This window comes from Branchiostoma lanceolatum, chromosome 10 (genome assembly GCF_035083965.1).
Source record: "Branchiostoma lanceolatum isolate klBraLanc5 chromosome 10, klBraLanc5.hap2, whole genome shotgun sequence".
Classification (NCBI taxonomy): Eukaryota; Metazoa; Chordata; class Leptocardii; order Amphioxiformes; family Branchiostomatidae; genus Branchiostoma; species Branchiostoma lanceolatum.
In genome coordinates this window covers 5,245,740-5,271,974 of record NC_089731.1, presented here as the reverse complement: position 1 = coordinate 5,271,974, position 26,235 = coordinate 5,245,740, and the positions used below count along the sequence as shown (strand labels likewise).

The 26,235-nt window shown below is 38.9% G+C and overlaps 1 protein-coding gene across 2 annotated transcripts in view; it reads right to left on the bottom strand.

The window, feature by feature from the left end:
- The window catches only part of LOC136443045 (activated Cdc42 kinase-like), an 86,169-nt gene that overhangs the window by 44,964 nt on the left and 14,970 nt on the right, over window positions 1-26,235 (bottom strand). For both annotated transcript variants that reach the window (XM_066440102.1, XM_066440103.1), the window contains exon 2: window positions 17,655-17,807. The gene's annotated coding sequence lies outside the window, so the exon portion shown is untranslated. The remainder of the gene's footprint in view (window positions 1-17,654; window positions 17,808-26,235) is intronic.

The window sequence follows — 26,235 nt, the reverse complement described above, 5'->3', positions numbered from 1 at the left end:
ATAGATATTGCCACACCAAGCTACTTGTATGTTTACTGGTGGAATAACACAAAACATGCCGCTCTTCACTCCAAAACACCTTAAGACTCTAACAGGATTATCTTTAATCCTTCTTGCCAGCAAGTGTCTTGTTCTTGATATGCTAGACTAGATACTATCCCACCAGCATTAAGGCTGGATCTCTCATTTCCAGGGATAGAAAGTCTGTATGATGAATGCCAGATCTCTCATTAGAACAAACTAACTGGGCCAACTAGGTGTAGTCCAGGCTTAGGATAGAATCATCAATTTTTACTTTAATATGTATCTAACATTTTGTTTGAAGTTCGTGATCGTGACAATTACCATTTCTATATTTTTCTTCACCAAAAATACATCTACAGGTATCTTTATAGACATATGCAAATCTATGTGTGGCACTTCCATGCAGCAATAAATTTGATGGAATTTTATTGCTTTTATTGCTTTACAATGTCAAAGGCTGAATATTTCATGATGTTTTATTACCCCCAAGAAAAATCCAGGCACATTAGTCTTGTACCTTGTACTGTTTCGAGTGTGTCTATGTGTGTGTCAGTGTCTGTGTATGTCTGCGTTTCCAAATATTTGGTCAGCATAATTTAAGAACCTCTGGTTGGAGTGTGATATTTGGTATGTTGATAGGTCTTGGAAAGATGAAGGTCAAAGCCAATTTTGGGCCTCTTGGCAGCTGTCTTTGGTACTGCAGCAGGTTTTTGTAGCTTTGTCCCAGACATGCTAGTTAGCTGTTGGATTTGAAAGCTTTCCTTAGAATTTTGGAACATGTACAAAAAGCTTGTTCATGTAACTATCACATGCCTTTGAATTTAATTCACAGATATTCTCTTTGTACTTTGCCCCATATCTTAGCTTTATCCTCACTGACATTAATTGTGGCTTGTTAGCAAAAAGGGGTTGAACAAGTCAGCTGAAGCAGCCCTCACCAAAGGCAAATGGTTTGTAAAATGGGAAAAGAAGACCTTTGGGACACCAACCATTGCTTTGATCATTTTTCAGGAAAGAGTAATAGACCTAACCAATTGTAGTGATTACCCAGAGGACACCACCTTCGCACATACAACGTCAAGTATGTGGAGTTTAGCTGAACCAAGTTTTCTAATGACACTTCAGCCATCCAATTTGGTCAGGAAGTTGGGTCTTAGGAATTTTGGGGACTAAGGACAAGTATTCCAGGGCTCTGCCAAAAAAAGATCTAAAGATCATGGAAAGACATAGTTTCCAAGAAAATTAGTGTAAATAGGGAAATTCTATGCTGTGATGATGTAATCAAAAATCAAAGGGACACGCCCATTTCTATAAAAGCTCTTAATCCTCCTAATCGATCCAATGTCCAAAGCATAATCAGCATCTGAACCATTAACAAATTTGGAGCCTAAAAAAGATGCCAAAAACCAACATGAATACAGCTGGTAGTCACCAACCATCCTGCTGACAAGTGACGAAACACTATCTATTGAAGGGGGCAACACCCAGATATGTGGCAAGGATAGAAGAACTGGGTTTATGGCCTCGTACATCTTGAAATTTATGCAGTGGTCTCATTTTCCTACTTTTCCAGGCGACCTCTCCATTATGAATTCATCACACAGCGAAAATTCATTTCCAATTTGTGTTGCTCTACTGCAGAATATTCTCGTCTGCAAACTTTACAAAAAATCCTTCCCCCTTTTATCTGCAGCAATGCAATGGAAGACGGTGCACATGTCTGAGTTGAGGTCTGATGACTTAACGGGGAGAACTCACTGCAAAAACCGTAAACTTAAAATCATCATAAATATTTCAAGATGTACAGTGCTTCAAGCCCTGCATGGTCTGATCAGGACTCTCACTACAGATAGAACAGCTGGAAGATGACAGGATGATTTTGAAAGGACAGCAGAAAAAAATCAGGTTATGTACCTGGTTCTCTTTTAGTCGAACATCCAAGGAAATCCCAGTGACTATGGAAGACAGGAAGTATGTACAGCACTGCAAAGACTGTTGATATCCTATTGACCTGTGTGACACTATCTGCAATACATTCCCAAATGCTTTTTTTACGATGCCATACACCTGTGTGTGACTGAAATAAATGTACTTCTCTAGATGCTATCAGTACTGATATGTTCCATTACATGATGTTAACGTTTCTTAGATTTAAAGTGCCTGTGACAACAATGACACCTATAAATACAACTGTTACAGTTTCTGATTACAATCATCTATATCATAAATATCAAGCATTATTCAGTAAACATAGACATTTCTACAAAATATATGCCCTTCTAATGTCATTGAACTTTGAAACGCAGTATTTGCAGTTGATTCCTGCTACCAGGTAATCAAATTAAGTTCCATTGATGACATCACAGTAAACATGGCAGCTTGTTCAGAACCTGGCATCACGGCTTGCAAAAAATGTTCTTTTGAGAATTGAACAAACCATCCTCACTTTTGAATATAATTGCAAGATATCATAATATCATATTTGTAGGGTAATCAGGAAAATGTATTTTTTTATAGTTTCATATGTGATATTTGTATCAAACTTCAGAGTCTGCATATCGTGAATTACCTAGTATTTCTGTTTCAAGGACTTTGTGGTAAACAACTTGAGAGGGTCAAAACATTGGCTTTCAAGGATTATTCTTGGTGACAATCCAACTTTGTGTCTTCAACTCAAAGAATCATCAAGATTAATTTGTATACTTTCGTCAAGGATGTTTATCTCTTGGAAGAAAACATGTCTTTAAGAAAGACTTTCCTCTACTCACAGCTTGCAGTATAACTATAAGGATGTCAGGGACTCAGTCCAAGAAATTCAGAGGAAAGGTTCCAACAATTGTTTGTGTAGTTAGATTGTAAACAGGATACGTTAAGATTTACTTTGACTGGATATTGTAGCAAGGACACAGAGTACCACAAATATCACAGTTTTATGTTGAAAAGTGACATCCTGAGCCCAGAATTGACTGTCCGGGATGTAACTTCCTGTTTAACCAAGATTCACCAGATTTCGTCCATCAAACTGACGTCACGCTGGACCTTCAGCCAAATTTGTTGATAACCACAAGGTCGCCAAAACAAGCATTAGGAATCTATAGTCTTTAGTAGTGAACACCTGTTCACATAGACCAGATTATATCGGTTCCATGAGTGGTCTTCTTGAGAAGTTTTTACTGTACTGCTGCAAATCTTGAAAAAAAGAAATTACGGTGGTTTTGATTTTTTTTTTGTAATCTTAAATTTGTGGTTTTCCCGGTGACCTCCCCACTTCGGATTCCCGACACTAGGAATATGAAGTCTTTTGACCAGTTACCAGAACTATAGACATCAATTCTCAGCACAAATCTTACTATAAAATCTCTTACATGCACCAGATAGGCTTTTCTTCTGTTTACTTGGCTTTTAGTCAGGAAGAAGGTCACAAACATGAACTGCAGCATACCAAGGAGATAGGAAGACTAAGAACTAATCAGAAGCAGGCTGGGAGAGTAAGGCAGGTGATATTTATCCTTACAACTCAGACTTTTATATTAGAGGAGCCACTGGAGAGTGACAGACATTCTGGCAGAAGCCAGGGATGGGCTATGCTAGCAAATGAACTCTCCATTGATACTTGACCTTGACCTTTGTCTTCGTAAGACCTACCCGCGCACCTACCAAAAATTACAATCTAATCATGGGTTCTTAAGTTATTGCTGACCAAAATATGATGAAACAGACAGGCATATCAAAAACAATACCTCCAGTTAACAATTAGTTCAAAACACATCTACCATTCTTTCAACACTCAAGTCTTTACCCCTGCTTTTGGATTTGCTATCAATTTGTTAGATTTGTTTGGGTAGAAAAATTGGGAGGTTGACTCAAGTCAAAATATTGATAGATGTATCAGGATTTCACTCTGTCCCATCAGGTTAAGTCCAGCCAATGAGAAAGTATAGGGGTTGATATTGCAGGGCCTTTAAACATCATCATAGTAAAACCTACAAATTTTGGAGAAATATGACATTGGAAATGCATTACTACAGTACAACAGAATTGTTTCAACTTTGAAACACTGCGAAAACCTCCTACCACGAAAAAAAGACCCCCGCTTACATACGTGTCCTTTTTTCATCCTTTAAACCATGTCAGGTTGCTTATTCTTGTTTCGACCTCCTCCATAGAAGCATGCCTACCCACAAAATACCTGTCTGTTTCACCTGTCCATCAAATGGCAGGTCCACACTGCTGTTAGCATTGTACTGAGGCTCCGCCCCCTGGGAATATCCTTATGACAGCAGGATGGATTGTGTGAGGCACAGCAAAGTTTATTTCTGTTGGGACTTACTTTTGCAGTAAAATGGGAAAGGTGCCCTTCACAGTGTTTTATGCCCCTGATTCAAACATTTCTGTAGTACAGTAACACATTGCATGGGAAACGCTTGTTCACACCATCATAATTTTGCTGTGGAAAGGTCACTGCTTAAACTGTGAAAATGACTACATTTATGAATGCAATATAAAATTCTGCATCTTCAAAAGTGATGTGGTAGTACTGTGGTTGAAATATATTACCCATAAAACAAACAGGAAAATAATTCAATTTCTAGTAGAAGCCTTTCCACTCACAAGCAAACTTGAACCTATAAATGTGGGTTTTTCTTTGCAACACCAGGAATTTCTCTCTTACCACGACTGACAATTGCAGGAAGTCTCTGACAGGATCAAAAGATAAACCACCTTGGGTACGTTTAGCAAACTAACAGTAAAACTGATTAGCTAAACACGTGTCAGAAACACAAGAAGTCTGTTTGGAAATCTGGGCAACCCCTGTGGAAAGATGGGAGGATTCCTTACATTTCACTTACGTAGAAGTTAGATGGTCTGGTTGTAACGGCTTATTGTGTGTATTTCCTATGGGTACTGGCACTGGTTATACCCCTTTATTGGCATAAATTTATTACAGTAAAACAAAGATGTGGTTATTCTCTATTCTATTCTTAAGAAATAAAAAGAGAGTTAACTCTGAAAATTAAGGGGAAATAATCAATCGTGGTAGATCTAATCTGCGAGATATCAATTCATTTACATATATCATACACACACACACACGTACAAACACACACACACAAACAAGTACACACACACAAACACAAAAGCACATGCACGCACACACAAAGACACGCCCACAAAAGCACACACACGCGCACACACACACATAGATGTACATAAAAAGTGGCATGATATAGATAATGAAACATACTACAAAAGTTGGGCAATTCTTTTCCCTAGTTCCTGCACATATCATTCATTGACCACAAGCTAATATTGCGGTCCTCTACCTAAACCATAACACGGTGGTCCACACCAACCCTGAGAACACAAATAGCCAGGCCCCAGGTGCTGAAAACTCCCCCAGTGGAAGGACAGGTCTATTTGTTTTATCAGGTGGACAACTGTACAGTCCTGTCCCAGGGATTAACATTACAGGGCCGCATCACCCTGGTAATACAGAAATATACAGACATATTATCCCTTCCTAGGTTAACCAGGGGGTATATATACACACCATGTTGTTGTGGATTAGACTGTAGTACTGGGAGTACGTAGTGTCATGCCATGGGTAGATATATACAAATTTGGAAGGTAAGAGATTGCATGAAACCGAAATTGAAACTGGAAGATAGCATAGCAGCTCAAGAAACATTTTCTTTTGAAATCTGTAAAAGCAAATATTGTAATATCTTGCAATTAAATGAAATGATGATGATAAAGCATCTTTGATACTCAAAAGTATATCTATCAGGAACCGTGGTGCTAGGTCTCTGCAAACTGGTGGTTACTACTTTGTACATTCAGTCATTAATCATTATACTTTATAGGACAAAAATCTATCAACATATTTCAAAAAGTTTTCGAAAGAAAAAAAAAAGGTTTTGTCCCTTTTGTATTATGTAATTTTTCGAAAAGGTTTTCCGTATTTCTGTTGTTTCTCTACTGCAGAAGAGAGTACTGAGTGACAAAGTACCAAGTGAGTAAATTACCAGGCCTTATTAACCAATATATAAAGGAACCCTTGCGTGAAGCTGTTGACAAAGATGGCCAGTATGCTTCGTCTCACTCCCAAAACTTACAACAAAACAGCTGCTCTAAAAACTGCCAAAAATCGCTGATTTTACTTAACCACTTCACAGTAATGCCTACATCATTGTACATGTTTATAAATATTGGACATAGATAAAATACTTTTATGTCATTTTTGTCATATTGGCCTAGATGTGGGAAATACCCTGCCACCAGTGATGGCCTAAAAATGCCTAGTTGTTCATGATTTATACCTACAGGTTTCATGGCCTTTTCATCAAACTTTCAAAGGTTTGAGGAGAACACTATCTCAGTTTGCACTTTCTTTAAAGTTTCTAACATTGAAATTCTTACAGTAACAATACTAAAACTGGATTGGGAAGAAAACTATAATTTCATTCAAGTTTCAATTTCTTTAAAAGTTGTTAACATTGAATAACACTGAACTTCTTACAGTAATGAAACTAGAACTAAGAGTTATATCGGAAAATGAGATTTTCATAACACTTCCTATTACTATATCATTATAACATAACATAACATAACATAACATAGTGTTCGGATAGGAGGCATATTATTATGAGAAATCTACCTGAGCAATACTGTAAATCTTGACGGTAGTTTTATTTTCATAGATTTCATGGTGACCTCTCCACTGGAAGTTCATCTTTTTGTGTTGATGTTCTTTTGTGCTTGTTTTTTCTAATTCAAGAACCTACAAATAAAATTAGTGACACCGGCCTTATCACTGGATCAAATTCCTCAAATTCACTCTCCGCATGTTCAACTCAACATGCAAATTCAATTTGACAAGAAGCTATGTCTGTGGATAAACACTTCGACAGTATATAGGGATGATAAACTACTTATGCCCTTCAGACGACAAGACAAGTGGAGCCAGCAAAGGTACACTATTTACCAGCATGTCTTACTGGGAGGGAAAACAGGAGGAAAATTGATGCCGACTGTTAGGATGTTGAGTTAGAGCAGGACAGATGACAGCTGAGATAGTGTCATGTTCAGAACCTTCTTGTCTGTGTGGGGAGGTTAATGACCTTGCCATAGGGGGGGAGGGAGGATAAGGACCTGTCAAGGGATGATGGCATCTTCTCAAGGCTGGCAATTACAACAAAGAACACCTGTGCTGAACTTACATGATAAACCGTAAATTGTCTTCTATTCACCGGGACTTAATTGTGCAACACATTGTTGTAGTGTTTAAGTTTGGTATTGAAACGATTCTGTAATACACTAGTTAAACAATAGAAATGCATATTTATGTTTAGCCATAAGTATGGCTAAACATATTGTTTTCTCTCATGTTTCTTCTTCTTCTTCTTCTTCTCCTGTCAAATCTTCAAATCGATTCATCTCTGTCATTTTTTGACCAAATGACCTGAAATTTGGTACAGAGGTAATGTAGGCAAAAACCAATGTGCGTTCTTTTCCTTGTTTTGATATTGACCTTGAAAGTGATTTTATTGAGGTTTTTAGGCTATTTTTAGCATATCTTGGCCTCCTGCGCCCTGGTATTTCAACCGAATGACCTGAAATTTGCTGTATATGTGGCTTGAACAAATATTTAAAGGACTACATTCCCATTTTTGGCATACATATATTCAGAACGATTTATTTTGGGCTTTCTTGACAATATTTGCCACTTCTGTCACTTTCAATACTACATATGACCTACAGGTCATTGACCCCGAGTGCCTTGCACCTGGCCAAGCTGGAAGTTTGCTTACGAGGAGGAAAGACCGGACATAAACATTTAACGTGATTATCGGGAAAACACCATGTTCCCTTAAACTCAGTGGTTAAATTGCAGTTTAGGAAATTTTATAACAGAAAACAAGTTAAATCAATGATTTTGTGAATGTTTATTCTAGCATTAGTTATTCCAGATATTTTCAAACTCCAAATTCTTCAACACAACACGGGAGATCGTTTCTCCTCAGACTGGCGCGACACTCCTGTCAAAATTGATTGATGATCTCTCTCTGCCGCCGACTTCATACATGATCAAAGGCGGGTGGTAGGCGGTGCGCGGGGCCGGGGAAACTTAAACATATAATGTAGCGAAGCGTTGCACAAGGAATTCTCACGCTGAGGGGTACATGAAATAATGCTTACAAAATAGACCTCTATGAATCGGGCTACATTCAGCAATGGTAGACGGATTCGGGGCATGCCGCGCAAAACACATGGTCTCACTGGGGACATGCGTTTTTGCGTTAGTCTGGTACTAGTGACTATTATGTGCCGGGAATGTTTATCTATCGCACGCCTTGGAAGGAAGTTCAACCATGATAAATGGTCGGCCGTTGCGAAAATTTGGAATCCCATGCTGTTGATTTTCGTGATTGAATCTGTAAGAAAATATATTTTCATGTCGTTCATGTTTTTGGGACGGACGCCGGGACGGGGTGAATTTTTTCTATCATTTTCGTCCCGTTAGTAATGCAAATCGAATCGTGTTGCACAAGAGGCAAAACCCTAAAAACGTGGGTCTTGTGGAGTGTTTTGGAGCGGGAAAATGCCGGATATTAGCGGTGCCGAACAGTGTACATCGTCGCGCGCGGGTGACGCTCCGTCAAAACAAATCCGCTGGTGGTCTAGCGCGGCCACCGAAAATAGGCAGAAACACACAGGAGGACTTAGCACCTTCGTTTATGAGGGCAATTGTGAAAATCTTTTGTTACAAATTGTTCGAACATTGAAACATTTGGATAGATGGTTTGAAACTGTTCTAAATAAAGAGATTTTTGTGTAGTTACGTTCGAAATGTTTCCAACGTATGTGAAATAAGTTCAAACATGTTATAAGTTTCAATTCTAATTGTTTGAACACTTTAGAAATATTGTGACTTAGACATTCTTTTAATCAAAATAGTTCAAACATATTACAAATATTATATTAAAACCCTCTCGGTGACTTTGAATTGACTCAAATATGTTGTTTTTGGTCATTTCCTTCGTCTCCTGTAAAATCTTCATATGTATACTATGGAAAACTTCATTCTTCCCTGGGGTTGATCTTTTTTAATTCAATTTTGAACTGGGTTGATTATGCGCAAGAGTGTAATTTTCAGCGGATATTTTTCGACTGGTTTACATGGAAATGGCACGGAATATCCCATTCTCGCAAGGGGAGGATTCTTTAATTATTTCTTTCAATTTTGAGCTGGAATGATTATGAAAAAGTCCATTTTTTGCATGGCGAGGAGTATGGCTAAACATGCTGTATTTGCTCGCAAATGTTGCCTTTCTAGTTAGTGATGTCATTACCGTATTTTCTTGATTAAAGTACGCACCCTAATTAAAGTACGCACTCCCGATTCGGGCAAAGTTCCAGGCAAATTTGGGGCTTTGAAACGTAAAATAAGAAAACCTGAATAAAGTACGCACCCCTTCTCTGGGCCGATGTCACAGTTGAAATGTCCTCGACTTTGGCGATGGCCTGAGACACTTTTTGGATTTTGAAAAGTTTCAAAAGTGCGTACTTTAATCGAGAAAATACGGTATTTCGCAGAAAACAAACCTGATTACATTACACTGAACAACCTGTCACATCTAACCTTTGCACATCTAGCTGCAAGATATCTAATGAGGATAACTCTTCTGTACTTTGTGGCAATGAGTTCCACTTTACATTACCATAGTTCTCAATCTATGTGTAGTTACTTTGTGTTTATAACATCAAAGCTAAGTTTACAAACCTCTTAATCTATAAATAGACCTGGAAATTGATGGTACCTTGGCAGTCGCGTTAAACCCTGGTTAAATCTTTCCAGCCCACCCAACTGGTACTGAGGCCTCTCCAAGTTAGAAGAGAAGTTGCTAAGGGACAAGTACTGTAACAGTAGTACAACAGGCTGGGCTGAAGGTTAGTTCAAAGTATGAATGTCTCGCTCTCAACTTTGTCATAGAATTAGCTGGGTTATAGCAACTTTGGTATGTTTTTATGTGACCTAGCTATTCGTAGTACGTGTCTGCAAATGACTATGCATATTCATATACATTTACATGCAGTCACACATTTATGTTTAAGGGGAAAGGTAAAGTGGTCGAACCTCAGACTGAGGACGAAGCATGATGCTTTTTCATTATCCAGTAGTGCAATGCGGCTTCGCTACGGCTCTCGTCTTTGGTTAAGCACACTGTGTCACCCCTACTCTTCTCGACAAGTGTGTTGGGTTCTTTTACATGCAGAGGTTTGATGCCCTAAAGCTCCCTCATACACAGGGCCGCCGGCTTTACGTTACCATCCGATAGGACGATGCGACTTGATATTACTGATACTAAATCTCTGGTTACCTCCTTCTGCAGTCAAAACAGTAATTTAGGACATTCCTGGCAGTCTACTGGAACCTATCCAACCTTCTCATCCATGACATTAGCACTAATCATTCATGGTCATTACACTGTAAAGTCACACCCTACAGCACTGACAGGACATGTAACACACAATTTTAACCTTTAGCATACTGAAGTAGCCATTCGGCATCCCATTCTCTATTGGTTACAGAGTTAGGCAGCAGGGAGAAGGTTAAAAAATGACAAGTTCAAAGACAGTTGAGTTAACTTTTCTGGAAGGTTTTGGGTAGACTGGGTTGATTAAGATGAAAAAATGCTATTCAATGCTGACCTATAAGGATTGGTTGGGAGATTCGCAATGTCATGAAGTCAAGACCAGCTAGCTGTCTTAGAAACTAACAGGATAATAAGCAATAGCGGTATTAGCGGATCAAACTTGTCAAGCCTTTTAGAAATGCATCCTATTGATTTTGTTCGGCGCACTGATACAGCATTTGTAGGATCATTTAATACAACTACATGTACAGTATTACATACAATTATCTAAACCACACAGTTTCTTTTACACTTCCTACAAATATGTGTAAACTACAATCTATTGTATGAAACTTAATATGATTGTCATGTGTCTAGACACACACAGAAACAACAAATACTCGTAGATCACCCAGATAACTTGTCATGAATATTCTGCTATATACAAGTACAAACTGGTTAGGGGAGGGGGGCACTATACAGACAGACCAATACCACTTATATTCAGTATGTGAAAGTGAGAACAAGTTACTTGTAGAATGTCAAGGCAGCTCCTATATTGTAAACTGCATAACGGTATTTTCTTCATACATGCATATTTGATGGGCTTATGATCCAATGCAACACACTGCAATTAAGCACAACAGTTAGTTTACACATATACATTTGGTTAATTGAAATAATAACATAAAAATAGCACAACATCATAAGAACATAATCATTAAGTCCAACTTCCGACCAAAGATTTTTGACAATCACATTCTGTACAGAAACTGTGGGCCATCACCAACAACCGAGAAAACTATGCGAAGTGTACAAGCTATTATGCATACCACAAGCAACAGTTGTGGGTTCTAAAGACTGACAAACGTGACCAACCTTCTGTGTTCTCTTCCTCTATTTCCATTATGGTTACTCCAGTTAAACTATCCTGGACTTTTACTCAGGAGGTTGTCTAGTTGTGTGCGAATCAAGAATCCAGTTGTGTTGTCCAGTGTTTTTTAGAACCAGGGCGTTGTTGTGTTGTGTTGTGTAGTGTACTAGATCAGCTGGTACCTCTGGTAGCAGGGTGGCCCAGTCAGACCTTCTCTCCCCCCAGGGAAAAATTTGAAAGATGCTAATGACTTGGGTCAGACAGGTCAGACTTACCGCAGTAGATAACTATCTCAACAGATCCTGTTTATGCTAATTTTTCTACCAGCCTGCATGGCAAACTGCTCTCAAATGTAACGTTGAGTAAAGTTTATAAAGTCGGTAGTGTTTTAGAACCTGATTTGGGAATAAAATGGTTCCCTGGTAGGAGGTGGCTCAGATTGTTGTGATAATATTATGACAGGCATGACTGATGAAACAGCTATGAAAACATCATTTTAAATCCATTAACTGTGTGGAATTGGGGCTAGACAAAAGACATTTAAAACATGATATGAGCATCTGTATCTGTATAATCGCCCTTCCACCCCAAAATCCAGACAGACTGACAATAGGAAGTACACCTGAACTCATGGGCAGTCACCTGTATTTAGATATGCACAAGAAAACACCTGTCTGCTTAAGTGTATACTTTAAGTTCTACAACTTCTCTCCATTGTTCCAGGAAGAAATAGATGTATAATATTGTACAGAAATTGAGTGTTTCAATGTCAGCATATCAAAACAGCCATGTAGGTATTTTATAAAGTCACAAAAAAATAGCAATTTCAACTTTTGTTATCAAATGTTTCAAGAAGAGACTCTATAGATTTTGATGGAATAAAGAACAATGTTCCTTTTCTTTTACTTCATGTAACCTATTGCATTTAGCCCATGTTGGGCATGAATATGCAATAAAGTTCATTGTCATTGTCATTGTTATTAGATTCAGAAGAGTAAAAATACTGTGAGTTTTCAACCCAGCCTCCACTTGACACAGGTGACATTAAGGGTAGAGATGGCAATCTGGCAGATTCTATCAGTACACATCGCAATTGGAGTCTCTGTCAAAAGAGATTACAATCAGGATCTCCGTAGTTCAAGCAGTGCTTCTATCAGTAGAGATCTCAATTGAAAGCTTTTCAACTTCGATTCGTATCAATTTACAGCAAAGGATTGACTTGAAACTCAGGAAGACCACCCTGACACATTCTAAGAATCCTATTTGAGATCTGATTGCACTCTCCAACGCAATCTATACCTGACACATATCCCTCTAAAAGGTGAAGAAGATTTACAGCACGATAGTTACAGCTATCAGGTGTACAGGAGAACAAAGGAAGATGTCCGGATGTTCACTTCAGGTGAGAGACAATACAATAAGGCATGTTAGGCATGTTCCATCTTTTTTATCCAAAAATCCCTTTAATTATCTTCCACTGAGCTGTCAACAAAAACAGGGGTTAGGATTGATGAGTTTGTACATTTTTAAGCCTCTTTTTCCTGGGGATAGGACTTTACTAGACCTCCTCCTTGCTTTTGATCTCACCCATTTAACACATACATGATCGATATACAAATTAAGATTAAGGTATGAACCATATTTCTGCTATTACTTTATCAATTGTAGTATCGTGGGAAATGGTACTGGAGCACTTAGAAGCTATAATAGCATTATTCCAATCCTCCAAAAAAAGGACTCCAATGTTTCTATAGATAGGCCTTTGACGTAGGTCTGTGACGTAGGTCTGTCTATGGGAGTGTTCACGAGACAATAGCTGGTTTCCTGTATAATGGGCGTATCTGGGGCATCACTTTTCTACAGTGTTTCATCAGAAATTTAGCCGACACAAAGGTCACATACACAGACCATTGGCCACAACTATTTCTTATCCGAACCTCTTTTTCTCTTATCTAATGAAATACTAGGTCTAGGATAATCCCCAAGCAGATCTACCAGTGGCGAGGCAGTATCCGGTGGCCTATTGGATACTGGTCAAACCTGCCCAATAAAACCACTCAGGGGAATGATAAAATTTGGTTTATGTGGACAGGTGGTCACTATATTGTGTCAATGGGAAAAAACTATCAAAGGGACCACCAAAATATGGTCACATTGGCCAGGTGGAATTTAGTAGTCACTTGTAGTAGTAGTAGTAGTAGTCCACTGTGTTCTGCTGCTGCAGTGGTCAGTAGTCTGCTGCAGTAGTCTCTTGTACAGGTTTGATTGTACATACTGGGAAACTTCGAGGAATGTTAAAAGAGCCATAAAGATAGCTCAATGAACGCAGTTTTTTTTCTATTACTAGTAATAGTAGTACATTTTTCCAACAGTCTATCAGACATCAGATTAGAAGCCATATATATAATAGAAGGTGTCAATTAAACAATAAGACAGACAGATCCAAACCTTCTGCCTCATTTACATGACAACAGTAATTTTCTCCTTCACAAACAATGCCGGGTAATCGTGTAATTACATGGCAATTACATGATGAGACAAAGGCCTTTTGTGAAAATAAATTGGGTAAAAAAACAAACTGATTGAAATGACAAGTCCTCTGCAAGAGGCTGCCTACAAAAATGCTACCTTGTGGCCAGCTGAAGAACTGCAGGTACAGGTAAGGTTAGTCCAAAAGCCTTTTGTGAGGCTGTATGGTCAGCAGGCTTTTATCCACTGATTGTGTTTTCTTTATATCTATTGGTATATCACTGTAGATCAGATAAAACAGTGTTTTGAACAAGGCTGTCTCCAGGACCCGTCCCTCTGCCCTAGGACGGAAATTTGCTTGTTGGGATGGAAAGAAATTTCACCCTGTCCGTCCACAAATTCTGAACTTCATGACATGACATTGGCGACAGATTTAATAACGAAAATTAACTACATGGGCTCCTAAACAATGACAGAAAGACATGTTAAGATAGAGACAGCCCTAGTTTTAGGTCTACAAAACACCAGAGTTACTTCCCTACCCTACACTGGTCACCTCAGTGGTCAGTTGTGTTGTTCCAGACCATATGGACAGTCTGTCCAGAGGTGACAAATGCTGTGTGTGAAGACCAGGGGTCAACAAATGGACATTTGATTATGTGTCTTTCTTCCCTCTGGAATGTGGGCTATGTTGATGGCTGTGTACACCTTCTGTAAAGTCTTAAATTTCCAGTAACAAATCACCATAGTCTTCCTACCTGACTGCATGGCTCTACTCTACATCCAGTTCTTCGTACATGGTATTTCGTAGATGCGTCACACAAAATCGGGCTACAGTTAAACCTCCCTACAGAGTGCAAACGCTCAAAAAACATGCCAGGAAGACTGAAATACACCTTCATACGAAAAATCACCTCCATCCTACAATGTAATACAGTTTGTTTTTAAGTGTACCAAACACCTTGTAAACAGCATTAGAAGGTCTAAATCACAGATTTTGAGTGGAAGACATGAATCACTTTTCAAGATGCACAACTTTTATATCAAAGTAATTTATACTGTACAGTCATATCCTGTCATAAACATTGTTTTGCAAGTTACAACTAAAAAACCATGATACAAGTCAATATTTGTATATCAAAAAGTAGTATCAAAGGTCTTGAAATTTTCTGCAAACGTTTAAATTGTGCTACATTGGACAATTGCTTAATTAGTACAGTATTTCTTTGATAAATGACTCCTTGCTTTAAACTAACATTAGTTACAGGATAGTGGAGAAAGTGAAGAGACTGGTCAATAAACCAGACAAGTAGATCCATCTATTTCATCCAGTTGACAGTTTTGTTCTGGTCCAGTTCAAACTGTTTGTTGTGACAAGTACCAGGCCAAAACCAATGACTGCCAGTGGGACCAGGAGTGGTGAGAGAACACCACATCAGATCTTCAGTTGGGGTAGACTGTACCCATATGGACAGGACTTACTTTTGGGAACTAGGTCATTCAGAGTACTGTCATCTTCTTCTTCTGCAGTCTAACCCAAAGCGTAATCCGCTTTTCCAATACCTGACGACCGCCACAGATGGACATCTTCTTTGGACAGACATACTGCCCAGGGTGGATGGATGGAAGTATAGATGGATGGATGGATGGATGGATGGATGGATGGATGGATAGCTGATAGTGCAATGCAACTTTTCTATGGCTCACATATTTAGTTAGCCAAGCACACCTGTCACCCCTACTCTTCGATAAATGTGTTGTATTCTTTTACATGCAGCGGTTTGATGCTGGGGCTTACCTCAATATTTTCCCTCCCTGACATTGAACATTACCAACACAGTTCTACACATAATATTAATTTTTCAATGGAACAATTCATACCCGTTGTGTATATCATATGACTGAAGAACACAAGCTGGTGTGTTACGCCGAATGGCGGTTATACCGGCTATATAGATACAGAAACCCAACCTTGTATTATAACAGCTTAATGGATTGTTAAGATTAACAACAACGATCTATCAGTTCTACTGCTCTCTTGTCTATACATACAGAGACAGTTGAGCCATCTGGAACCACCACAAGTCTTGTTTTATGGACAAATGTTAGTAAACCTTTTGGTCTCTTCACACAGAAAACAAATAAATTCTCTGGCTGGACCTCCATGCAAGACTACTGTAAGTCAAGAAATGTTCGCAGCGGTTTATTATCATGTTTTTTTCCACCTTGAAACCTAACACAGCCAGTATGCATTTCCACTTTGCATTGCCATCATAGTACAGAATTGTTTAACAGCGAACTTAAAACATAACAAAAACCTCCTTTCCCCTTCTAAGGCAAAATTAAGTCCCTGCAAAAAATTAATGACTTTACAGTAAGAGCAGGAGGAGACATGGGATTCCTCCAGAGATAGTCTGGTGGGATCCATCTAAAAACATTGGTACAAGGTTTGTATATAGAAGTTATCTACTGCATTCCCACAGGACTTTCCAGCACCTCTAAATCAGAAGAGTATATATAGAGGTAGGCAAAGACAACCTAGCCTGGAAGCCATCATATTCAATCATATCTTGGGTACCGGACTATTCTGTAAAAAGGAGATCAGCAAAGCTAGAATAGGGTGGATACCGTGCTAAGAGAGCCTCACCGTAACACAAGAACTTTTTTCAACATCCTTGATTCTTGTTTTGTCTTCAGTACCAGGAGTTGGTGGCCATCGGGGATTCTAGTCTAATCTCCGAGGATTCTGGGTGACCTCTTTTTTCTTTTAAACCTGTTACTGCATAATCTTACAGAAATGTTGACAGAAATGTGATACAATAATTGAAGGATATGTTAGACTCCTACTTATGGTATAGACAACACTACTGCTTTATATCTGTGGAAGAATCTTGTACAAATATACTAGAATATCATGGGGACTTGGGAGGATAATACTGGAGTTGAAAACTGGAGAAAAATATTCTTAAAATGCTGGTAAGTCGCTACAAATAACAAGGCAATCACACTTCACACCTCCAGAAGCATTGGCGCCACCTGGCAGAACATATAGAAACTGCACTACACACAGAAACATAACAGACACACACAGACAGACAGACAGACACAAAGAGACAAGCCCAATTCAACAATACTTCACTCCCTTGGGGGAAGCCATAACGCATGATAACATACATTTAATATAGTGCAAAAGTACAAGTGGAAGTGACAGAATAAAAAACAACATATTTTTGCCTGAAGGCTGAAGTCAAAGTCTACTAATCATAATGATGTCACCGTCAAATTCTTCTAGCCCAATAACTGAAAATTTCATATAATTTCTGCATTCTTTTTTACTAAAATTCAAGGTCTTTTGGATTTAACATGTTTAATCTATTCAAAAGTCATTGTAACGTTTGTGGGGTCATTTGGCATAACGGCAGGGTTTTCGGCCCAGAACCCATCAGTCCCAGGTTCGAATCCCCTGACGCCACCGATCTTGTGCCCTTGGGAAAGGCACTTTACACAACTTTTCTCACCCCACCCAGGTGTAAAAATGGGTATATCATTTATGTGTGGGTCACGACACCAGCAATAGCTGCCCGTGTTCCACGTTTATTGTACTGTTGCAATTCTAATAAAATCAAAATCAAATCGAACGTCTGCCCCACCTCTACATGTAAGTGTGGACCTCCTTCATCAGTAGTCCTTCTGTACTGTCTGCTTCCTGTCACCTTCTCAGCGACTCCAGGTGAGGGACGACCACAAACTGTTCCTGGACTTGGAAGCACTGTTGTTTCATCGGCCAGTCACTCAACAGTCACCTGTGCAAAAACAAAAGAAAAGGAGTCTTGAAAACTCTACAAACAAAAATCCTCCCTGGACGAGATGCCCCACTGGGGTTTTGTCCAGTATGATTAAGATTAAGATTAAGAAACGAACTTCATGTTTTGTTTGTATTGCAAACCCGGTAAGGTAAAGCGCCTCATGGCGTAACACACCAGGTTTGTACTGAACACAGAACAGTACAAGCTACCGATCCAGACAGATTTATTTTATCCACTTACACCAAGAAGGACCAAATACTCTTTTCCAATAAGTGCCGTGGGTTCTTTTACGTGCTCGAGGTGTGGTTCCCCTCAAACATGGGACCTCCATTGAACGTCCTTTCCAAGAGACATTCCTAACAGAATCTAGCTATAGGTACTCAGTTTAAAGCTTGAAGCTCAGATTAAACTGAATGTGATAAAAAATCAACAAAAACAACTACCGTATTTCTTCTAATAAAGGACGCACCCCAAATAAAGTGCGCACCCCCGATTTGGGCTTCACGGCAACCCCAATCTCGCCAGCTGAGATACTTCACAGAAAAACCTTAATAAAGTGCGCACCCCCGATCTGCCGCCGTCGCTCGGCGCGCGCGTGTCTCCAAGATGTGACCACGCCCCGGTATTCGGCACGCTATGAAGTCCTGGTGTCTTTCTTAATTGTTCCATTTTCAAGGAATTTTCGGGAAAACATTACCATTATTTGGGGTCAACACAACCCTCTACTCCGCTCAAATTTTGAGTAAAAAGTTTTGAAGTTTAAACGTCACGCTGAGAACCTCGCGCCAGGATATCTGACTAACTTCCTTGATATTGAAGGACCAGACGACGATCCGCTTGATTTCTACCGGGCTAGTCAAAGACAAACGTGTAAAACGCATTTTGAGATAAGATAAAAGATCGTCTCTCGGCATTTATGCCGCAAAATACAGCGTTGCATTGACAAATCATCTCATTTCGCTGATCGCCCGCCGCCATATTGTTTAAATTCTGCTGCCCCAAGATGCATTTCGCGTGTTACGTAATCCTCATCACATGATCGCATTACGCGTCTCTGATTGGTTGCTGCTGCAGCTGAAGGCGGGAATTTTCCAGACGAAGTGCATCATGGGGCAGCAGAATCGCGGTCGAAGTTTTTTCTTTGTCTGAAATGTTACACATGAAAACGCAATAAAAACGCGGTTTTATCGACTACATAGCAACATTATGGTGAAGAAAAGCCAAAACCAAAAGATGTTTTCGGGAAAGCATACATTTATTTGCGGATTGATGGTGGCTTTTGCGTAATTTTAGCGATCAATGAACCCGGAAGTGTGCCGAAAGCGGCGTGGGTTTTCGGGTTTTATCCGTCAAAACAAAAACAAAATTCCCGCTGAAGCGAACCCTGGAACATTTCAGATTCTAGCTATTACGTTTTTGATAAATAATATCTACAGATACGCACGATGTGCCCATATTTGCAGCGGTGTGGGTGGTTAGGAAATTATTGACGTCGCAAGCGGCGTAGTACAAGCGGCGTGGGGTACGAAATTATGGCCGGCCCGACACACTGAAATAGTCGTGCGGTTGAAAACACCCAGCGTTATTTGGTGTCTCATAATTTGATATTTAATATCGCTAAATCGATTATTTTTATATCTAGAATACCTTTTCAAAAATATACGTATGATGTAGCATCGTTATCTTGTAAACATAAGAACATGAATAAGAACAGAACATGCATAAATTATCGTTGCGAAAGTGACGGGGCTAGCCTGCTGGGGTAATAATCGGTGACTTCCTGACTTACGTCGCGACTTTTCTCGAGAGAAAACCTAAATAAAGTGCGCACCCCGACTTTGGCTTTGACCTGAAGCCTCATCTTGAAGGTTGAAATGTCAAAAAAGTGCGTCCTTTATTAGAAGAAATACGGTACTAAATATGTTGTCTTTAATGGTGACTGACAGTTTAAGATCTAAAGAATCCATGGCGCTTAGCTGTGGCTCTTGGCCGCAAGACCTTAAACTGCTTAAAGCCATGTTTTCATAAAGAGGGGACTGTCTAGTCTGTACTGGTAGACAGTACTCAGTTCTTGGACTTGTAAGGAGAATGCCAGCAATGTTAATTTAGAGAGTCATGCCATGATGCGCCACAGAGATTTGGCAAGTTTGAAGTCTGTTCTGTCTGCATATTTAGAATAGTGACGGCATCAGTCACTGGGTTGGGAGACACTATTTTGATATTCTAATTTAGATTTTGGAGGGCATATAACATATACTGTCAATTTATCTAAGTTTGCAGGGACTTAATTTTGCTGTAGGAGGCAATCAAAGTCTTCTTTGGGTCCCTGGCTGTGAAATAACCATAGCAATGCAGTGCAAGACCGTCATATTACGTTTGCAGTGCGATGAATCTGTGGTGAGAGGCTCCACCCAAAAAAAGTTTGGGTTTACACTGAAAAGATCCACCTTCATATCAGGATTTTAACTGGCAGTGTTTCAATATTTTCAGGACAACCAGCCAAGATTTTCTGTATCCCTTCACCACAGCTTCCTGACTGAATGTTATCTTATCTCAGTTAGGAAACCAAAGGATCTCTGCAAAGGATTCTTGGACCATGAAGCAACTCCTATATATATCTATAAAATCTCACTACCCATGGCCACTATATCAATGAATTTGTATACCAAGATTCTACAAGTAGGCATGACAAGCATATAGTCTTTCTAGCACTTAACAATAGTCACACAATAAACTGGACAGAGAGTGAGTGAGGAAATTTCTGCACGTAAAAGAACCCAACACACTTCTCCAGAACAGTAGGGATGATCCAATGTGCCTCACTGAAAACGTGAGCTGTAGCAAATCTTAATTGCGTTAGTAATAGTAGTAGTACTACTACTGAGGATGACTGTTTAAGTCAAGAAAAAAAAATCTTGTATTTTAGTAACTTGAATCTGTTCAGATCTGGTCAAGGTAAAACAACCAATTGTAATACACATAATATGACCTATACGGCTATACCTGTACAGTACACCATGCCTGAGAATGTTTACTGACGTGTGTTTGTGGTTTGTCTGAGGCTATTGTTCCACATGTCATGTATCAACAAGGATGACACTGGGTCTATGGGAGAGGGTCTGCATGGGGGGATCCTGGCAACGATTCACCGTAAAATTCAGGATGGCCGTCAACAGTTAGTAGTTCTTGGTAGCAAATAGACATGTTCTTACGAAAGGTTTTGGGTCAAAGTTCTTTGGATAGTTCCATTGTATTTATGGGCTGCAAACACCAAGACAACCGGACGCTCTGTAACAATGTGACTTTTGGCCAATCTGGCGTTTGACTAAAGTATACGATACAAAGAACACACTGATAACGAATGCAGGATAAACAACAGGGCTCCAGACTAACTTTTAGGCCTAGGAGCACTGTGCTCCTAACTCAAAAAAGTTCGGAGCACCAGCAAAAATCTAGGGGCACCACTACAAAAAGTTGGAAGAACAAGCAAAAGTCTTGGCTATACCAAATAATACTCCTATTAATCAATGTTAACAACCGGGAATAAAGTATTTGAATAGATCATAAAAGATAAAAACCTACATTGATGGTGCAGAACAATTGGCAATTCAATTCATTCAATACCTTCCTACATACTGATACTAGTACGATGGATTTTTAGAAAAATTCGGCATAGGTTCCCCGGCTGGCCCCTATCCGGGGGCCACGGTGCCTCAAGTTCAACAAGTTGAAAAATACACAATGGTATTTTTTACTTAACTTGGAACAAGGCAGGTAATGATTCACATAACCTTGAATGATAAATAAATAGATGACTCTAGAACTTATCTATTGGGTTCCTGACCAAAACAAATAAAGTCATATTCAATAATTTGAAACTTCACTGCTGGCATCAAGTTCAACATTTTTACAGGCATTTCTTTTCTTTTTACCCTCACCCTCTGTCTACAGATGATCCAAAATACTTTAATATCCTTAAAATTCTTGCTCAATAGTATCAAAAATCATCTGTTTGTGCCGACCCAGTCAAATCGGGAACTTCGAAACGCGTAGTTCAAATTTCGCGCGTGAGGACCGCGCGGCGCCGTCATCCAATGACAGGCAGACCGCATGGGGAAAGCTTTGTGATTCGCCGCTGTGCAGTATAGACAGCAGCAGAATAAAAGTACATGCAGCACCATAACAACGGGCAGGTAATGAGCTTTGAAATGATACCGGTGACAAAAGGAAAATTTGATATTTTTTTAAATAAAACTCCACTTGAATTGATTCATCAATTTTTGATCGTAAAAATCATCGCTTGAACAGGTATAAATATGACCGCAGGAAACAAGCCTTTCATTCTGCTGCGGTCTATTTTTCATAAACATCATGGCCGCCATTGAAAACAGCGAGCGTCCGGCGAGCGCTCACTTTCATCGACAAAGTTTTGGCGTTTGAAACATTTTACAAATCAAACAAATACACCACAAATGAGAGAAACTTATATCCTTTATTTCTATGGGTAACTTTGTCACTAGGAACGGATAGTTTTTGTACCGCGGGTGTGGGAACATGATAGAAAATTCACCGACGATATTCGCGGTAGCATTGGAATACCTATATTTTCGGCTTACCGCTTAGTTCTGCAGCCATTATCCTGGCACAGGTCTTAATTTTTGATTGTCGCACCGTGCGACCGTGATTTTAAATCTAGTCGCATTCTCAAAAAACTGGTCGCATACATGTTGTGTGCGAGTCGCACTCACGAGCGCTGAACAATGAAGTTCTACGTAGAATGAAAGCGGCCAGTTATGATTCATGAATGAATACCAACAACACTTACTGTTGAATTAGAGCAGGTTGGCTATGATAAACAGTAAATTGAATAAACCTGATATGTCTCACCGAATAAGGCATACAGACCCTCCTATAAGAATGACACTGGCACTATGAGAATCACAAGAATGCACATGAACATACGCAGGACTTAACACTGGTCAGGTATGGTATGAGAAATATGGGAAGATTTTCATGTAATGCTGACTGAAAACATGTCTACATTTCCCATACGTGCGACTTGGCAAAACTCTAACTTACAATAAACATTGTAAACTTTTAACATTGCATACCACATCTTAGTCATGTGAATATGATATTCTGACATATAAATCAAAGGTACTTTATGATGTATCATATTTCAAGTATTAAAACATACATGTGCAACAGTGCATCTGTATCTGTATAGCCAGCATAACCGACCTTTGTCATAAAACACCAGCAGTGACAACAGGGAACAGTAAGAACCTTGCTTTCCAATGACAACTGATACCTGATGAAATAATATTGAAAGACTAAAACCCAATATCTTTCCAATTTTAAAAGATTTCAAAACAGGAAATCCTGCTGCAGTACAATAGACAGCCTCTAGGGGGCCCACAATCTAATCATTTCTTCATTTTGCCAACACTTACCAACATACCATATATCATTAAGATCCATTTACAACTTCTCAAGTTATGTTGTTCACGGACAAACAAAAACACCCACACACAAACAAACACACACACACCGAAAAACATCTTCCAACTTAGCAAAGGTAAAGAGTTGTAGTTTCCAGAAAATTTTTATACAAACTTCCAACATTAAACAAACCATACAGTCCCAATGTTTGATGTTTAAAAGATATGACACAAAAGTACTGTGCAGTCTATATCTGTATCTGCGTAGTCTGTATTACTGCCCTTTGGCTTCGAAGGCATGCGGCACAGCAGCAGCTGCTTATATTACACTGAACGATCAACCACACCTAACCTTTGCACATCTATCTGCAAGCATTGTTTAAAGCTATCTAGTGAGGATGGCCCTACAGTACTTAGTGGCTATGAGTTCCAGTCTGTGATAGTTCTAGAAAAAACAGATTCTCACATTTTGAAATTTGAAAGTGAGAATAATTACTTACCTTACCTATACACCCTGGAGAAAGGTCTTGGCACAGTTTGAGAGCATTCCTGAAACTGTCCCAAAGAATCCCTGGGTCGGCCCTGGCATTTGTGGAGGCTCCATCACTCCCAGCTAAACAAACCTGGACTAAGTAATGACCTGTCAGACCTGTTGTCTTCTGGCATACTTGCACTTAAACTCTCTTTTAACTGCTTTGGTTAACAATAACAGTACTGCAATGGATAAAGTAAGAACAAACTCTCAAAACAACTTTTGTTCATATCTTTGTGATGTCAAAGAATACATAACTTTATTCGATCCACACCACACATCCCAAAACAGAGATGATTTATAAGCAGACAGCCAAGTGCACAGCGCAATCTAAATGGATATTGAGAGGTTTCCAAGTGCAAGCAGACTGCTGATATAAACCAAATCGCTGACTGTTTTAATGGCAAGAATGCCCCCTAGCAAGCATATGCAAAACTGCAGGTTGATCCCAAAATTCCAATCAACTGAGCTATTTATGTGATAAAAATAGTAAGGCAAAGTAACTGATCTCAGACAAAGCATGACACTTTTTCGATAGCTGATACTACTGTAAATGCGTATTAGCCACACTATTATAGATCTTGAAATATTCGTAGTAGTTTTATTTCTGCTGTGACCTTCCCACTGTGCATTTATAACACCGTGAATACCGTAAAGTTTTCAATAGCGTACATACTTTTTAAAAACTTTTCAAGCCGGTGTCCTAGATGGAGGCCAAAGTCGGGTGCATATGTCATAGGGGGTTCTGCTTCCAAAAAGGTGTTCCCAATGTATCTCTACTGAACCATAGAACGGTTTCAACCACAAACTTGAACACTGCAAAATCTCCTTCCAGTCCTGCCACTAAATCAAGTCCCAGAGAAAATAGATGAATTTACATTATTACAGGAACTCAACTTGTTTCTTATAGGCACATGACTGGCAAAAAGTGCCCTGCTAAGGCTGCTTAGCAAATATTTGATTCTCTATTCATTTTACCAAAGGACAAACCATTGTACATGTAGTTTATGGACTCAAACACTTGTCACATGATGAGTGTGTGGTAAGCGCTAGGAATTTCCCACTTTCAACCTTTTTATTAACACTGACAAGGACTTGACATTCTCAATTTCAATTTATATTTTACAGACATTGTCATGCATACCAACCCTCAAACAATATTTACACAGTCCAAGTACAACCCAACAACAAAAGCATTCATTATCATAGCAGTAATTTTTAATTATCATAGGGGAATAATGTACACTATGTTTCACTAAACCTTCCCTGAGAACAATTTCTTATACTATATGCATATAGTAATTTTTTTAATACATGAAATACTAGAGCTTGTATTATAAATAATATAAGCAACTGAATGGATACATTAATTCAAATATAAGTGGTCACATTTTCTAACAAACATATTCTTCTTATCTATAAAAGTTTTTATAGGTATCTGACAGGAAAAAAGCACATTCAGTCAAGTAAACTGAACAGAAATATACAACATGACCATTGTGGTTTTTCCAAGAAATGATTTTCACTCTTAGATATTCCTAGCTATACAAGCCAGGCATTCCCCAAGCATGCATGGTCTAGCCAGCAGAGAGGGTTGCCAGGCACAGACATACTTCACATTACTGTACATCATTAAAATATACAAATATTTATTCCACACAAGGGGGTATTGTCAACTCCATACTCATTCCGACACAATCTCTAAACCCTTGGGTACTATGTTTTTGCAGTTTGTAATTTGTATTTTGACAGCTGTCATTGAAATTCAACCACAAATACATCCATATATTGTTTTCAGCATATATTACGGTATATCTTGCAATGTTCGTTTTATTTGCAGGTTTGCGCAGTGACCTATCCACCATGAATATGCATTTTCAATGTATCAATACTGTACTACAGAACGTGAAATGCTACGAAAACCTCCTTTCCCCAGTCTTCTTCGAGCTTCGCACGATAATAAACGAGTATGATATTCAAATGAATTGAATATATTATCAAGAAAAATGGTACAGTACTAGGTTTTTCTTCGGGCAATTATCGTGCCTTCAAGTTTTTAAAGACTCTGTCAAACACGTGGATTGTATGACATCATGCAATTACATGATGAGTCACACCTGTTGTTATTGTCACTCTCTACAAAAGGTACATTTGTATTAACTATTGATATCTGAGGATTTTGAGACTTACGTCCAAACTGAGCTACTTCAAACTTTGAATCAAAGAAAAAGGTAATGCAAGATAATGTGACAATTGGAATCCATAACAAATAAAGTAGGGGTCAAAGATTACTGTTAAGAAATATGACATTCAAACTGAATCAAAGCAGAAAATATATTATGTCTGGTATCCATATTACCAGTAACATATCAAATATTTAAAAAGCGTATCCTTCACAAAGGATTATACATTTTGTATCCTATAATTTACTTGACATAAATCTCTCCCCACA